We start from the raw sequence: 18,328 nt of genomic DNA, 5'->3' as shown, positions 1-18,328 counted from the left end.
CCCGGAGCCCCCGGCGGGCGCGGCGGCGGGAAGGGGGCGCGCGGAGCGGAGCGAGCCCCGAGGCCCGGGCGGCCGCTCTCGCTCTGCGGGGACCGCGCCGGGCGCCGCGAACGCAGCCCTGGGACGAGGGTGCACGCGGGCTGCGCCCGAGCCCCCACGCGGCCCTGAGGATGAAGTCACCCGGCTTAAGGCAGCCCCGAGCTTTGTCAGTGCCAAGTCCGGCCGGACCTGCCCGGGGTCGGTGCCTCGTTTAGTGGCCGGGATCATGGACTTGGATTTATCGTTATTAATGATGATGATGATTAATTATTATTGTGGCTGTCTTTCTAGAAAGGAAACATGGATAGCTATCAATGTGGCATCCTTTCAAGAAATATTTTTAGGCAGATCTTGCGCGCTTGAAAGACTTTTAGACTCCCTAGCAGGGTCGAAAAAGAGTGTCACAGTTCACTGCATATTTTATCAGCACATCATGTGTGTGACAACTCATGCACAAAAGTTTGCACACGTTTCTTTGCATGTGGGATTGATTGCTTCATGGGCAGGCCCTAAAAGTTGGCTCAAGGGGAGAAAAGAAATGAGTATTGTACAGAATTTGCTGGAGGACAGTCAGAATATCTTTGAATACGAGACCCTTTGGAGATGTGGGACGTTTATTTTGCAGTTGCCCTTGTGATCCAGGAGCACTTTTTATTGTTACTTAACACCTGTTTGCAAACAAGAAGTATTAAGAGTGGAGTAGTGAGGGTGATTCATCCTCTGTGCCAATATGATATATATATATATATATATATATATATATATATATATATATATATATATATATAATTTTTTCCCTCACTGGTGAATTTGTCGTCTTTTTGTGACTGTATACGTGGACAGGTTCTGCCTCTTATCATTTTCATATGGGTAGGTAGAATGTATTTGTTACACTGCTGGTCACTGGGATACTTAATAAAGGCATGGGAATGATTTTGCTCCTGGGTAGAATAGATTCTTCAGTGAATATTTTGAAGAGTTTCCTTAATTGACTAATAATTATATTTGAATTGCTACTGTGGATTTCCAAGATTGATACAATTCCCCACATGTTTAGGGTAGACTGTTTTCTGGATCACTTGGGAAAAGGCATTTTCTTCTTTTTCCTGAAGATTACATGAGATTATTTCCAGGCACAAAGCATTTAAGAAAATGAATTGTGAGCATAGTTTTCCTTAGGATATGAAAATAGATAGTGTTTTTAAATAGCATTTCAGTCATGAGGTTGGCTTGCACATCTATTCATGAGTGTTTTGTGTTTCTGCTTTTTCCTGCTCATTGTCTGCATAGAGATCTTGGTCTTTTGTTAATAATGATGTTGGGAATAAAGTAAAAAACCAGTTCTTATGTATCATAGAGGTAACAACTCAAAGAAAAAGCACTTTGCAATCAGTGAGATAACTTTAGACACAATGGAATCACAACTGTTGAATTGCTTTTCTCAGGAAAAGGTCTTAGCTTTGTATTAATTATTAGGGTGTTAGTCCCTATGAATAAACTTTAAAGCAATAGCAGCCTTTGATGCAGAAATGAATGGTGAGATGATGTCTTCGGCAGCAGATGTTTTGATGTGAAATTATTCATTTTAAGGCGCTTCCATTAAGTGAAAATATGAATGAGTAGGATTCAGTTAATTACTATCATGATTCAATTAAAGAAGCGGATCGCAGGAGCATCATTTCACCAAGGAAGTCAATTAAACATTCGAGTATTTCATTAGCTACATTGGAAATTTTTCTTTCTTTCTTTTGAAAGTAGAGATTTACATTACAATGCAAGATTACAGTGGGGTAATATTTGAGCTTGTACATTTACACATGGTAAGCAGGGCCCATGGAGGGGACAGGGACTCAGGGTCATAGCTATACAATATTTCCTTCAGCAAGTGCAATCCATGCTTACTATCTGGATAACTCTTATAGTAAGATAAAGATAGAAGCTAATGCATAAATGAGAAAGATATATATATATATATATATGTATGTATTGTATGTGTGTGTGTGTGTGTGTGTGTGTGTGTGTGTGTGTGTGTGTGGTACTCAGAGTCTTGCACTTGGCTAGGAAGGCACCTATCACAGGAGCCCTTTTTTCCTTTAGTTATTTTTCAGGACAGGTCTTGAGAGTTTTTGCCAGAACCAGCCACAGACTGTGATCTTCCTACCTATGTTTTTGTGTAGTTGAAATCACAGGTTCATGCCCTCATACCTGAGTTACTGACTGAGATGAGGTCTTGCTAAATTTGTTCCAGGCTGGTCTGAAATCGAGAACTTTCTAATACCCACCTCCTGAGTAGCTGAGATTACAGACATAAGCTTCTGTGCTGGGCCCCAGTGAATGAGATTCTGTACTCCCCTTGTACTTTTTTCCTTATTATCTCTCCTACTTAAGGCTTGTAATGACTGCTAAATGTGAAGTTCAGCATTCTGTAGCCTCTGAAAAGCCTGTCCTGTCTTTTAGAAACCAGCTCTCTCATTTAAACAGAAAATGTTGTGCATTGTTTTCTTCCTTAAAGTATTTAAAATCTATGTCTCATAAATGTCTTTGTAATGCTGTGGGAAAAGCTACAGTGCTTTAAAAAGTGGACCGTAGCTATCCTTTTTATTTAAAAGAAGTATTTTATTTTTGTGGTGCTGGATGGAACCCCGGGGTAGGCACCGTGAGCTGCCCACCTGGCATCGCATCCTTTACAACTGGGAAACTTTTAATCCAGAATCCCTTCAAACTCTGAATGGTAATTACTGTCTTCTATTTACATATGAGGTAACTAAGATTTTAAGAAATTTGATAACTTTGAGAAGTTGCACAGCCAGTAAAGGCTTTTGGATTCCAGTATAAACTTTTTTCTCCAGTGAAGTTTTTCATATATCTTGAATAATTTCACCCTTTTCAAGTATACCACTCAGTACGTCTAGGATATTCATACACTTGTGCAAACATTCCCCTGATCCAATTTCAGGACTTTTTTTTTTACATTTCTTTATTTTATTTTATTTTATTTGTGAACATATTGTATAGAGGGGTTACAATTACATGGGCAGGATAATGCATACATTTCTTACCAAGCATTGCAGCCTCCTCCTTTGTTTACCCTTCACATCCCTTCCCAGCCTTCCCCCTCCCCCCAATCCTCCCCCCCCCCCCCCCCCCCCCCGCACTGACGTTGTAAAGCTCGTTTTCCACATGACAACTTGTACTTCTCATTGTTGCAACAGGTCGTTTCAGGACATTTTCATCACTGCCAAAGTAACCTCTCATACATACTAGCAGTCAATGCCCAGTACCTCATCAACCTAGCCCCCAACAGCCACATCTGCTTTCTGGCATTTCTTGGAAATAGTCTTTTGTACCTGGCTCCTTTTAGGTAGCCTGTGTCCCCTTTTATTCATGTCAGAATGTCGTTCCTTGTTAAGGCCAAATAGTATTCCACTGTGTGGATGCCTGTTTATTCACCAGTTGGAAGGCATTTGGGTTTGTTGCACCGTTTGATTACTAGGAATAGTGCCGTGTCCATATACTCATTTTTGTGTGGACATGTTTTCATTTCTTTTGAGCAGATACCCAGGATTAGAATTTCTAGGTCCTATGGTAACTCTGGGTTTAATGTGTTGAAGAACCAGTCTGAATTTTTTGAAATGTAAATCTTCAGCTTTTTTTTCTTCTACCTTGCTAATGAAAAAGAAACAGAAGAAAGAGAGAAAGAAGGGGAGTGAAGAACAAAATGCTGCCACTTCATTTTTGCCAGACTTAAAGATACTTGTATCAACCACAGCCAACCCAGTGACTTGGTGCAGACCTTATATTTAGCCCCATAGGTTGTAAGAGTTTAGCATTTAGAGAACTAGCAGGTAATCTCATCTCAGTGTTTGCTTTCTTAGTTAGGCCTTTGGGCTGTTTTGCCAAAGTCCATCCAGGAACCCAGATGTCAAACCCATAAATGTGGAGCTAGGTAGCTGAAGTGGGAGCCTCTACTCTCCTGCCCTGCTGCTCCAGGGCTTGTGGTCTGTCCTGTTGGTGTTGCTGGGAGGTTATTCAGCTTTTGCTTGAGCTGCTCCAAGATACTGGGAACTTACTACCTCCCTATGTAACCCATTCCTTCTCAGGACAGTGCAGACTGTCATTTCCTGTGTGCAGTCGAGCTCTGGCCCCAGGTTTGCTTCCTTGACTCCATAGAGAATGAGTTTAATCTCCTTTTCCATATTACAAGGTGGTCACGTGTTTGGATGCACTTGTGATAGCTCTTTCACGGGTCTTTTAGCTAAGACATTTAAAAAGCAGCCATAAGTCTCCATAAGAGACAATTTTATCATCCTGGTTTGCAGCCTGGACATTTCTTTTTTTTGGTCTATTCACTTTTTAAACTTGATGCACTGGATGTGATATTCAGGTACAGTTTCAAACGGAGCAGGTTCTTTCACCTCCCCTTTTCTCTAGTCTATCCTTATAATGTGGCCTAAAATCATATTGGCTCTTTTACTTGTCATGTTATATTACCTATCAGTAAGTTTTGATCAGCTAAAATTTTTTTTATCTGAATCGCCTAAAATTCTTGTATGTTTTATATGTATTAAGGCCATTTCCTTCTTTTCTAATCTTTAATAACTCTGTGTGTGTGTGTGTGTGTGTGTGTGTGTGTGTGTGTGTGTGTGTGTGTGTGTGTGTATGTATGTGTGTATACAGGAGCTTGAACTCAGAGCTTCATGCTCTCACTTGGTTTTCTCTCAAGGATATTAGTACCAGCCAAACAGCTGGTTGGAGTATGGATCAGAAAAGAGAAGTACTATCTTGGTTTCTGGTGTTACAGTCTGTTCATACTATAAAACTAGTGCAAGCTTTAATCAGGGATAATATGGAAAATTGTACATTAAAGCGTTGTGCTCACTAGCAAGGCGTTCTCCTCAAGGACTTAGCATCTGTGGTTATTTTGTACTATTTAGAGAAAGTTCTTTTGGGAAAAATTAGTATTTATCTTCAAATGATTATTTATCTTTGAATAATTCATGGAGCATTCTCAGTATTAACAAAATGCCTTTAGAGACATTGCTAATAAAAAAGAAAAAGGTTGCTGCAAACCCTCCATGGCAGGTGATTGTTGCGGATGCCTCGCATCCCGGCCTCATGTCTTTCTGACTAGGTGGTAGCACACACAGTTCCCATTCTGCTGAAAGTAGTCCTTGTTTCCCCAGAGCCAGGGCTGCCAGTGGCCTTCCACTTCAGCAGTGGTAAATGTACATCTTCTATAGTTTGCTTTAAAGAAATAGCTTTTTGGAAGAGAACTATTTCTCTTCCAATTAATTAACTACTAAGTTAATTATTAATTAGGGAAACACACTTCCAATGTTGTTGTGTCCTTTACTGGACAATAAGTAGGTGTGGAAAAGGACTGAGTAGTTACTTGTTTCTTGATTATATTTAAACTCTATCTTGATTAGGGACCCTCCTGGTAGGGGCAGTCTGGCCTGTGGCCTGTGTGGTATCCAAGGACAGGAGTGTGAGCCGGAGTCTGGGACCTGCCCACAGTGGGGTCTGGCAGGAGCTGCCCTTCCCTGGCTCTGCAGTGAGAGAGGAGAGGGCGTTGATCATTTACCAGGTGTGGCAGTGATCCCCACCCCCCTCTCCATCCTACATCCTCTGCAGGGAGCCCCACTATCAGCAACCTCTCAGAGGCGATGGGAACAGAGTTACTGAGGCCCGGGTGGTGAGGCTGGTATGAAGAAGCGAGGGCTTCAAGGTTGATGCCTAGAGCTGGCGCAGGGCCATTGTAAATGTTAAATGCATAATTTCTTGTGGAAACAGTAGATTTGGCCTCCACCTCACACCTCAGTTGACCCCAAGGATTCTAATCCCAAGTCTCTGGCCATGCTCCTCTGCTTTAGCTCCAGCCCTGCTTGGTTTTCATCTAGGATGCGGTTCAGATCCGAAGGCAGCCTCCGTCCTTAGGCTGGGCCCCATCCAGGCCCTTCCTTTGTTTCATCAGCATGGATGTGGGTACCACCGGGTACCAGTGGCTGGCCCCTGTAATCCTAGCTACGCAGGAGGCTGAGAGCTGAGGATCATGGTTTGAATCCAGTCTAGGCAGACACATCAGTGAGACCCTTATCTCCAGTTAACCACCTAAAATCAGAAAGTGGGAGTGTGGTTTGAATGGTAGAGCACCAGCCTTGAGTAAAAAAAGTACACACACACACACACACACACACACACACACACACACACACACACACACACACACACACACACACACACACACACACACACACAGAATGGGTACCCAGGACCCACAGGACCTGGTCTTTAGAAAGTGCTGTTAAAACAGTGCTGTTCTCACAGCTACTGAGTGACCACTGGACAAGAAGGCTGCGGTGGGGTGCTGCTGGTAGAAGACCAGGGAATGGCTTCCTCAGGAGGCTGACCTGACCCATCTTCCACCACAGATGGGTGGAGCCAGAGAGGGGAGAAGGCAGCCCACGCCTCTGGAAGTGTGTGGGAAGCCAGGCTGGGAACTGAACGGGAGCCAAAAGGCAAGGTGTAGAGCGCTGGTGGTGAGGCGAGGCCAGGGTGGGGTTGAGGGCCTGGGAGCGGCAGTGTGTGGGGAGAACGTTGAAACAGAATGACTGGACCCGATTTTCTGTTTTTCTTTTCAGAGACTAGGTCAGGGTCTATGGCTCAGGCTAGCCTTGACCTCTAGGGTCCCAGCCATCCTCCTGCCTTAGCCTGGAACTATAGCTGCCTGTCCTAGCGCTGTCCTGAAAGCCTTTACTCTCCAGTGGCAGGGCAGGCTGCAAGAGGGAGTCAGAGGCCGCATTGCAGAGGGGAGCGATGGGCTTCCGGAGAAGGTGAGCATGAGCTTCCGGAGACACAGGGAGAACATGCCACCTGCACTTGGGCTCAGAGAAGGGAGAGGGAGGAATTGAGACAGGGCCTGGACTCTGGATCCTACAACCAAGTAGAGCTGTGCTCACAGATGGGACATAGAGGATGGGCGAGTGGAGGATGGGCTTAGTGTGGAGGGAAGGGCCTGTGGGCGTGCCTGTGAGGCGCAGAGCAGTGGGATGAAGGCTATGGAGTCCCGAGGAGCTGCACTGGAGTCGACACATGTACTAGCCATCATTGAAGCTCCTGAGAGAGAGCAAAAGAGCTTGTCAGAACAGTCTGCAGCTCCCCTCTCTTCCCCCTTTGGCACGCCAGGCTCTTCAGGATGTGGTTCTGCCTAGCGCTCCCAGCTCTTCAGCTTTATCCAGATGCAGTGTCCTACCTCCTCAGCAGGGCGAGACACCCTGCCTGACCATAGCTCCTATCCCAGATCATCTTTGTGTCTAAGCCAGTCACAGTGCCTGGCACGGGATGAGTTTCTTGGCGGATGTTCACTGAGTCAACTCAGGGACTATCTGTCTTGTCTTGTGATGCCTTCTAGACACATACAGCCTTGACACCTCCCATGGGACAGATAGATGGACTGGAGGAAGGACGGACACTCACACCACCCTCCTCAACATCTATGTATACATTTATGCATTATGTATCACATGTTACATCTTCATATCAATGTGCTAGAACACGTGCATGCACTTGGCTCTCTCCCTCATCCAAGAACTGGTAGACTTAGGCATTCAGAAGACAAGTATTCTGGACCAGATTGCTTTATCACTAAGCCCCAAATTCTTGAATGTAGGATGAGGCGATAAGCCCAGGAGCCAGGCTCTTACACTAACACACAGAAGGCCTCTAGATGGACACTTTGTTACTTGAATAATAAGTAGAAACATTTGCAGAAAGCATTTGGTGGTTTTGTAGTCTTCACACACATTAGTTTCAGCCAGTCATTGACATGGTGAAGAAGTGTTTGGCAGTGCCAGCATTCTTAACAGTATAAAGTGATTTGACTTGTACCCCCTCCCCAAAGAAGTTATGTAAAAGAAGCTTACATTCTTAAAAAAATGTTTCAGGGCTGGGAAGGCGGCTCAGTGGTAGAGCGCTTGCCTTGCATGCATGAGGCCCTGGGTTCGATTCCTCAGCACCACATAAGCAAAAAAGAAAAAAGCCGGAAGTGGCGCTGTGGCTCAAGTAGTGGAGCGCTAGCCTTGAGCTGAAGAGCTGAGGGACAGCGCCCAGGCCCAGAGTTCAGGTCCCACGACCAGACCCAAAAAGAAAAAAGAAAATTGTTTCAGTGGAGAAATGGTTGAAAGGAATTAGGGCTCATGAATGGTTGAAAGGAATTAGGGCTCATGTACACACACACACACACACACACACACACACACACACACACACACACACGAGGAAGCACTGGGGTTTCAACTCAGGGTCTTGAGCTTATAGATGCTCTATCATTTGAGTTACACATCCAGTCCTTTTTACTTTTGGTGCATTTTGAATAGAGTCGCATATTTATTCTAGTGCTGGCCTAGACTGCAACCTTCCTATTTATACTTCCTAGGTAGCTGGGATGACAGGCATATATGGCACACCTATGCCTGTATGGTCTCTCAGACCTTTATTCAGCTGGCCTTCAACTGTAATCCTCCTGATCTCTGACTCTGGAGTAGCTAGGACCAGAGATGTGAGTTACTATGCCAGGTACATTATTGTATATTTTATTCCCCATTTATAGGCATTGTAAACATGGCAAAAATTGTTCAGGAACATGACTTAATGGTGACGCTGCATGTACAGTGGAGTCACTTGTAATGCTTACCCTTCCCGTGGGTAAACCACTCCCTGAACAGCAGGAGTGATAATGGAGATAATCATGTACTAGCGTGGCTTCACCAGATCATCCCTCAGAAAGCAACTAAGCAGGATTGCCCACACACCACTGCTCCCAAAGACTGACATCTGCTTGCTATGTCATTTCTTTGCTTTTCTTGAAAATAGTCTTTTATCTAGTGGTTACAGTTTAATTGTTAAAAAAAAATAGGTGTTCAGATTGCATCTGGTACTTATTATGTCTAACAGCATACGGTTATTTCCCAGCCAGAGCTTGTGCTGTTTTGAAGGTAGGGACCATGTCTCATTCATGTTTATCTCCTTGTTGCTGCTCCTTGTGTGTGTGTGTGTGTGTGTGTTTGTGTGTGTGTGTATGTGTGTGTGTGTGTGTGTGTGTGTGTACAAGTGTGTGAGCATGTATACTTATGTGCATCTCTGTATACACATATGTGAATATGTCTGATTGTATACATGCATGTGTGAGTATATTACATGGCACACAATGTGTGTGTGTGTGTGTCTGTGTGTCTGTGTGTCTTAGCAGTGAAGAAGAGATGACCCTGCTGTTATTGGGTGCACACTAGGCCTTAGGTGTTGGTCTGAACATTTTTTGGATGGCCTCATTCCTCTTTGTGACACTGCTTTGAAATGGGTGCTATGATGGTCTCCATTTTGGCTGATGGGGAAACAGAAACCTCAGATATTTAGCAGCTCAGTCAAGGTAGGTTTTTACATTTCAGAGCTGGCATTTGAACCAAGTGTTCTGGCTCCAGTGTCTAGCCGTACTATACACTCAGTTACCTTGGTTGAAGGAAGATGAGTGAACAGACGAGGAAGATGACTCTGAGTGTGTGTGTGTGTGTGTGTGTGTGTGTGTGTGTGTGTGTGTGTGTGTGTGTGTGTGTGTGTGTGTGTGTGTGTGTGTGTGTGTGTGTGTCTGCCCCTGGCCTCTGGACACAGCACACGCGCTGCCAGTTCAGAGCTGATGTCCTTTCACCTGGATTGTCCTGGGGTCTTGGAACAAGTTTCTTTGTTGCTATGGTTAGCGGTGGTTTAGTGTGTCCCCCAAAGGTTCTGTGCTGAACTTGAGTCCCCCTTGTGAGATATTCAGAGGGGAGAGACCTACTCTGATGGTGGTATTTAGAGAGAGACTGGGCCTTTGGGAGGAGACTGAGATTAGCCAAGGTCCTCGGCGTGGACCCATGACTGAGGCCTACTGGCTTCATGAGAGGGAGGGAGTAGAAGCAACACACCCACACATTTGTACTTCCCATCTCTGCCACATAGTGCCCTGTGCTGCTCTGGGCTCAGCCAGCAAGGCCACACGCAGTCCTCTCTACCTTGTATCACCAGACTGAGATCCAGAAACTAACCTCTATTCTCTGTAACCCACCAAGTCTGTGGGTCTGAGACAACTGACTGCCTGCTTGCTTTCTAATCACACCATTTCTTTTTTTGTTTGTTTGGTCACGGGGCCTGAACTCTGGGCCTGGGCGCTGTCCCTCAGCTCCTCAGATCAAGACTAGCTCTCTACCACTTGAACCACAGCGCCACTTCCTGTTTTCTGGTGGTTCATTGGAGATAAGAGTCTTACAGATGTTCCTGCCTGGACTAGCTTTTTTTTTTTTTTTTTTTTTTGGGTCCGGTCGTGGGGCCTGAACTCTGGGCCTGGGCGCTGTCCCTCAGCTCTTCAGCTCAAGGCTAGCACTCTACCACTTGAGCCACAGCGCCACTTCCGGCTTTTTTTCTTTTTGCTTATGTGGTGCTGAGGAATCGAACCCAGGGCCTCATGCATGCAAGGCAAGCGCTCTACCACTGAGCCACCTTCCCAGCCCCTGCCTGGACTAGCTTTGAACCTTGATCCTCAGATCTCAGCCTCCTAAGTAGCTAGGATGACAGGTGTGAGCCACCTGTGCCCAGCTTTCCATGTTTTGTTTTGTATTTTAAGAACAGAGGCCTTCTTTATCATTGAAGAGCTCCAAGTCCCACAGATTTAGCCTTGCTTGGGGCCCAGGTCACAGCTTGGTGGTTCACCTCCCACCCACCTCACTGGCCCGGGGAAGCAGCAGCCTTTCCTCCTAGGGATCTTTGCATCCAGCCGCCTGGGCCTCATTGTGTCTGAAGGCACTGCTTCTCACGTCCTGTGCCCCCCTTCCCGCCCCTCTTCACTGGCTGCCTTCTCAGCCTTTAGACTGAGCTTGCCTACACAGGAAGCTGTCCCCAGTGCACATGCCATTCAGCACAGTGGAGGCTGTGCTCTGAGGCCTTGGCCACTGCCACCCCGACCGTGGCCAGACCAGGAGTTGCTGGGAGACAGCACGCTGCTTATGCCACTCTGTGGCCAGGACCTGCTTGTTGGACAAGAGTATTCGTTTCAGAGTGGCTCTTCATGGGCAGCATTTCAGTCTATGGAGGAAGTTTTAATACTCTGGGGCTGAGAGGTGAACCTCCTGGTATAGCACATGCTGACAACAACCAGCCAACCAGAAAACAAAAAAGAAATAAAGCCGGACGTCCTGGATTAGTGCACTCCCACCCCCCCCACCCCGGTCAATGACCCAGTGTTGCTGACACTGTCCATTTCTCTGTTAACAGCTCAAGTTCTTCCACTTCTTCAGTGGCTTTATTCCATTTACTTTTTTGCTTTTCTCAGCAAGGGGGAAAATGTGTCATTGTGGCAAACATGTGCTGTAGATTATACCATGTTAACATTGTTTAAGTGTACACTTGAGTGGCGTTGAAGATACTTATATCACTATCTGTCCACAGAACTGTTAGTGATCCCAAGTGGAGACTCATCCCCATTAGATACCACTTCCCTCTTCTCACCTCCTCCAACTCCCGGCTGCCAATCTACTTTGGCTCTGAATATGTCTATTCTAGGGATCTCACATTAAGTGTGATCTTACAGAATTTGACTTTTTGTGAGTGGTTTATTTCTTTCTCTGAACCCCATTTCAAAAGATAGCTTTTGTGACATTCTAGAATCCAAAATTGAACATCTAACTTAAAGATTCAAAGCCCAGGGAAGAGTGAGATAGTTATATATGCACACAGGCTGTGAAGAATGACTAACTCCCGCATGCCCACATACGCTGTAGCACCTGTGTTCAGCCTGTGTGAGAGATCAGAATCTCAACTCTGGATTCTGGTAGTAAAAAGTGTGTTCCTTCTACCAGGGTAAGGCCAATGTGATGCTTTACTGCAGAAGGGACATACTGCTGGGTGCCAGTGGCTCACATCTGTAATCCCAGGTATTTAGGAGGCTGAGACCTGAGGTTCATGGTTCAAAGCCAACCCGGGGAGGAAAGTCTGTGAAACTCCTATCTCCAGTTAACCATCAGAAAATGGAAAGTGGGCCGGGTGCTGGTGGATCACGCCTATAATCCTAGCTACTCAGGAGGCTGAGATCTCAGGATTGCGGTTCAAAGCCAGCCCGGGCAGGAAAATCTTATCTCCAATAAACCACCAGAAAACTGGAAGTGATGCTGTGGCTCAAGTGGTAGAGCACTTGCCTTGAGCTGAAGAGCTCAGGAACAGTGCTCAGGCCCAGGGTTCAAGCCCCACAACCGACCAAAAAAAAAAGTGGGGGGGACATACTCCCTCTTCCCCTCCATCCCCATCTGTCTGACAAGCAGAGGGGTGAGTAGTGTCTGGGCCTGTTCAGGAGGTGGGGGAAGGCAGGATGAGATTTTAGAGCTGTTAAGAGAAATGATGAAGGGCATATGTTTGCTACAGAAATTCCATGACATGTGCCTCTGGGCACCAGTAACATGCATTCTCTCCCAACTAGCTAAGAATCTAAGAAAGGAAACAGCAGATGCAGGACCCAGGACCTAGGGAGGATCTGGACTGGAGTCTTGGAATATCTCTGAGGTTTTTTTTTTCCTTTTTAAATTGCTTCTGCACATTTGGCACAATTCTCTAACATGAATGTCTGATTGGAGTGTTTCATTCCCAGGACCATAAGCAGGCATAAGCTACACATGTCCAAAATGAATAAGTAATTCTGGAGAATTAGCACAAAAGATTACATGCATTTCTTTCAAGATCCTCAGCAACTTACCACAAATTACTTTTGCAGGGGTTGGGAGTGTGGGCTTTGGAGACAGAGGCAGATCTGGGTTCCAATTTTGGTTCTGCATTTGCTATGTGATGATTAACCTGGCCTTGGGCTTCTCTGCTGGAATGAGGGGAGCTGGTTTTGAGGGTTGGATGAGGTGACTCTGTAGGCAGAAATGGTGGTACCTCAGATGTGTACATTTAAGGGGCATTGCATAGGGAGACTGTGACAGAAACTTTGCGGGTGTATGTTGAGCCATTTGGTTAGAATGGAGCCCTCCATCCCTCCATGCAGAAGGTGCAGCTCCAGAGAGGGGCACTTACCAGTTACCAAGCCTGATGTGGACTGGGCTGAGAGGCACACACCCCTGAAAAGTGTAAGCCCATCCTCTCTTGCATGTGGTCAGCAAGAAGTGCTATGAATAGCTAGAATGTTCCTTGAAGGTAGGCACCACGTTTTGCCTCTTTTTCTTTTTGGTAGTGCTGGGGATTGAATTTATTGTCTCATACTTGCTAGGCAGGTACTTTACCACTTGAGCCATGCTTCTAGCCCTTTCTGTCTTGTCTGTCTTTGAAGTTTTTATACCTGAGCCACTGTGGCTGTGATCCTCCTACCTGTGCTTCTCTGAGTCACTGGGGATGACAGACACATGCCACTGTGCCCAGCCATCGGTTGAAGTGGAGTCTCACAAGTTTTCTTTTGCTCAGGCTAGCCTCAGAGCTCCATTTTCCATCTCTCCCTCCCAAGCAGCTAGAATTACAGCCTTGTGTTACTGCACCTACCTGCCTTTTTATTTCACTCCTTCCATCAGTCTGCATGTGGGTGCATTAAATACAGAGGACCACGCTGGCTTTATGTTATCATGAAAAATGCAGAGAGAACTTCTAGATCTGAAAAGCTTTGCAGTCCTACCAAAACCATTTCTTCGTTGTGAGTAGTAGTAAAATGTTACACATTTGTAGGTGGCCATGCCTCTCGTTACTATCGAGTGGACTTTCCAGGATCCTAGATAATACATTTTGCCTGGAGAAAATAATAATCTCACAAGATTATTTAAGGATCCCCTAGCATTTTCTGAAATTATAGTTCTCCTTATCTTCTACTTAAATGTCTTTATTTTCCAAGTTTCTATATTTTGACTTTGGTCTTCAGGCCACATCCGGGTAAAGTGGCTTGCATTTTTTTTTAATTACCTCAAATCCAGTATGATGTATCTTAAAGAGGCAGCTGGGTCACTGCTGACTGTGCACTGTGGAATCCTGCTTCTGTCGTGTTCCATTCGGCTGAGCCATGCCCAGAAGTGGGGTGCAGTGCTTAGGCCAGGACCCTGCTGGGCACCTGGGGAACCTGTTGGTACTCTACCTGTTTTCCAGGTCCCTCTCTAGCCTGAGGTTCATTAGACATCTTGAGATCCAAGAAACAGCTCCCGAGTCTGATACACAATCCTTTATTTACAATTCAAATTTGGAGACCTCTGAAAGCCAAAGTTTTTGTTAATTTATTTAGCCTGACTTGAAATTATTTGGTGGAGAAACAAAAATTTCCCTGAGTTGGAACTTTTAGTGATTTCTATTGATTTCTTTTAGTGTGATTGTTTTTATTTTTCTGTAGAGTTGTTTGTGGTGCTGGGGATAGAACCCAGTATCATTTTTTTTTCTGCACATGGTATAGAACCCAGAATCTTAATCATGCTAGACAAGTATTTCCCACTGAGCTGCACCTCAGCCACCATGTAGAGGTATTTTTGAAGCCCTTCTGCAGGTATTGATAGTATCTGGTACATACACCATACTTCCATTCTAAAGTCTCAACTGAATCCAGGAACATTTTAGGACCCATGAATTCGAGGGAGGGCTTGCAGGCCGATATGTTCTGACAACCTCAGTCTTGAGCCCATGCCCAGTTCCTAGGGTGGCACCTGCTGGTACTTGGCACAGTCAGGTCTTCCACCGATCTCACCTGTGGACACTGGCTGAGACTGGGGTGGTGGTGTTCACATGGAAATCTGGCAAATAAGTGGGGGGGTGTCCCTAGGGAACCATAGGTCCATCACACCACCACCCTATCATGGTGACCTTTAGAACGATCCAGGCAGACAGACTGCCAGTCTTGTCCTCAGGAAGTGAAGTTCAGGAAGGTCCTGTTGACTTTGCTAAATGCATTTGCTCTTTCCTTCCTTCCTGCTTGGTTCAGCAGGAATTTGTGTGTCCACTAGGAACAAAACCTGCCATGGGGCTTATGAAAAGTAAGGGATACTTCCTGTCTGCTTAGCATCTACACATACAGTTTTGCAGTTGTGTCAGCAGTCCAGCAGGCAGGGTGGTACTGGGCTTGTATACAGATGGGGAAACTGAGGCCTCAGTAATATCTCCAGATTTGTAGATTCCAGTACTCATGTGTTTCCCCTTCTGCCTTTGCAGTTCTCAGAATTGTTTGTTGATTCCAGTGCATTTTCTGCCTTCTAAGACATACCTTTCTTCATCATCCAGTCCAAATGAGGTGGTTTTTGGTTCTATACCCAGGGCAAACCATTTCACCTGGCTGAGCCACAGTTTTCTGGACCATAGAGAGAGGTTCCTAGTCCTTTCAAGTCTGAAGTGAAATAATCTAGGTTTTGTGAACTGAAAAGCTCTATCTGGTGATGAATGTTCAGATGTAGGGTTAATATACAATAAGTAATGTCTATATGTGTGTGTGTGTGTGTGTGCATGTGTGCGTGCACATGCATGCATGCCAATCCTGGGGCTTGAACTCAGGGCCTGAGTACTGTTCCTGAGCTTTTTTTGCTCCAAGCTAGTGCTCTGCCACTTGAGCCCTAGCTCCACTTGTGGCTTTTGGTGGTTAATTGGAGATAAGAATTTCGTAGACTTTCCTGCCCAAGCTGGCTTCGAGCTATGATTCTCAGATATCAGCCTCCTTAGTAGCTAGGATTACAGGTATGAGCCACTGATGCCTGACAAAATGTCTTTTAAAATTGCTAGAATAGTAGCTCTTAAATGTTCTTAACACACACACACACACACACACACACACACACACACACACACACACACACACAGAGAAAAGCCACCAATAAATATATGAGATATATAAGTATGATATATTAGTTTGATTTACTCATTTCACATTGTGTAAATATATAAAAACATCACATTTTATCCCGTAAGTAATTTGACAATTTAATTGACAATTATTACTTGTCAAAACAAAACAAGACTCCAAGCAGGGTGTTATATACCTGTAATCCTAGCTTCTTGGGATGCAAAGGTAAGAGAATTACAGTCCAAGACCAGCTCTAGGCAAAAATTGAGTCCCTAATTGGCTAGGCATGTGGTTCTAGCCTCACCCTTCATACTACTAAAGAAAAAGAAAAAACAGCCATTGGATAACATGATGAAGTAGTAAAGTATTTCCCAAGTCTCTTTCTCTTCCTCCACAGCCAGATATTCTATGCAGGATCCTCTCAGTGTACTGAGTTCACTTCTTATGCAGATTGTTTTGGAAAATGCATTGTTAGGCGATTTATCATTATGCAAACACCACATAAACTAAGACAACTGCATGGGACCAGTGGCATAGATGGGGGTCTGTTGTTGGCCCAAAGATCGTTCCTTGTGTGGCACACAAGTTACCTCCATACTCTCTTATCTGACATGCTGAAGAGCACAGCTCCCATTGACTTCATTCATTCACTTCTGAGAACTCTGCATTGTTTAGTTTACTATGTGGAGCATAAGTATTTGTTGCAATTCTGCAATCATGAGAGATATTTGTGTAATATTGCCGGGGTGGCTGGGTGCATGTGTAGTTGTGGGGTTCCCTCACTGCATTTGCCACTGTCCTTGGTATGTGGGTTCCTGACTGAGGACATTCACATGGCTGTGCCTTTGTGACACTCAAACAGGTGGTTATTGACTAAAGGAGGTCTGCCAGGGAGTGTTTTCTAACCCAGATCTAAAGATATCTGATGATTCTTTTGTGAATCATGTCTCAATTCCTTCCTCATAGGCTTTCACTGGAATGTATGGGGCCTTCTGGACAAGGCAACAGCACTGAGGGGTTTGCTAGAGTTTCTCCCTGCTATAAACCTCGCCGTGACCCCTCTGGGCTGCAGAATGCACCTCCCAGCGTGCCTTTGTCCTGTTCCCCTCCCCACACAATTGGCTCTACAGTTGGTCCCCTCCTCCCAGAGAGACTTGCAGTGTCAAGATTTAGGGGAGGCTTAAAGTGGGGGAGGGAAAGGGGTGCAGCCTGCTCTACAGGGTCGACAAAAGCTTCAAGGGTCAGGGAAATAATAGAAACCTTTGAACAGAGGCTCAGAATAGTTTGAGTTCCTAGTGTGCAGTATCGCAGTTACCAACTGCTTTGGTACAGTTCCCTTTCTGTTAGCTAAACATTCTAACATGGTTTTGCAAGCAAGTGGACAGATAAAGTGCTCCTAAGTACAGTAATTCTCTTTTCTGAGGCATTGCTAACGAGCAGAGAGTGGGCCAAGGGACTACAAACCACACGATTGCTAATGCGTTCTGCCAAGAAATCTGTTCCACACTCTGTCGGCTCCAGCTCCACGTCTTTCTTCTTGGGGCGGAGCCCTTTGGAAAGAGTAAAAGAGTACTCTCTTGGCCCAGACTTTTTGTTAGCTAGCTACCTTTCTGGAGGAAAAATGATTAATCTTGTTATCTTGAGTGAAAGGATTATGGGTAGGGCTGAACCAGTCTTGTGTTCTTTGAAATACCAGCCCTGTGATAATTCATTTCTCAACAGAGGGCAAAACAAAGCACTGCCTCATGCAGAAGAAAGGCTGGCTTCTGATTTAAGGGGAAAACAAAACAGCTGCTTAGCTTCTAAATCATAGTCTGCAAGGCAAAAATGTGGATGCTCTAACATAGAGAAGGCACATAAAAGTGGTGGTTACAGGAAGAGGTAATTAACAAAAATAACTATTTTTAATTATTAAAACCATGGAGATATAAGAAGGCTGTCAGTTTTGCAGGTTGTTATACTTATCCAAATCAATAATAGTTATCAGTGATTCTGTCAATACAGTGGAGCTCAGGCTTGAGACAAATTGAATATTTATTTTTGTGACCTGGAAAACAGGATCCAAGAAACACGTTCACGTCTGCTATAGGGTTGGAGTCAGCTGCCAGAGCATGCCTTGCCTGCCTGGGAGCCCCTCCCCCAGCAACCCGGGACTTCACATTGCCTGCTGGGATCTAGTGGGGATGAACACCCATCATTTACCTTCTTCAAGGTCCTGTGTTACAGCAGCCTCTTTGAGCTGACACTGCCCTTTCCCCAAATAGTAGAAGGATAGGCAGGGAGAGCTGTCATCACCATAGAAACCTAAAGCTATGAAGATCCTAAAGAGATACAGGACCAAAATTCATCTCAGAAAACAACTAAAATGAAAATTAGCACTATAAAGCATCTTAAAGCTGAGCCTTGGTTCATAACTATAATCTTAGCTACTCAGGAGGTTGAGATCTGAGGGCCATCATTCGAAGCCAGCTTGGACAAAAA

The 18,328-nt window shown here is 45.1% G+C and overlaps 1 protein-coding gene across 6 annotated transcripts in view; it reads left to right on the top strand.

Annotated features, from left to right (window-relative positions):
- Eml1 (EMAP like 1) overlaps positions 1–18,328 on the top strand; it is a 150,476-nt gene that overhangs the window by 48,919 nt on the left and 83,229 nt on the right. The gene's annotated exons all lie outside the window — the stretch shown is intronic.

This window comes from Dipodomys merriami, unplaced genomic scaffold (genome assembly GCF_024711535.1).
Source record: "Dipodomys merriami isolate MVZ:Mamm:240054 unplaced genomic scaffold, mDipMer1.0.p SCAF_50, whole genome shotgun sequence".
NCBI classification, from domain to species: Eukaryota; Metazoa; Chordata; class Mammalia; order Rodentia; family Heteromyidae; genus Dipodomys; species Dipodomys merriami.
This window is presented reverse-complemented; position numbering and strand designations above follow the sequence as displayed.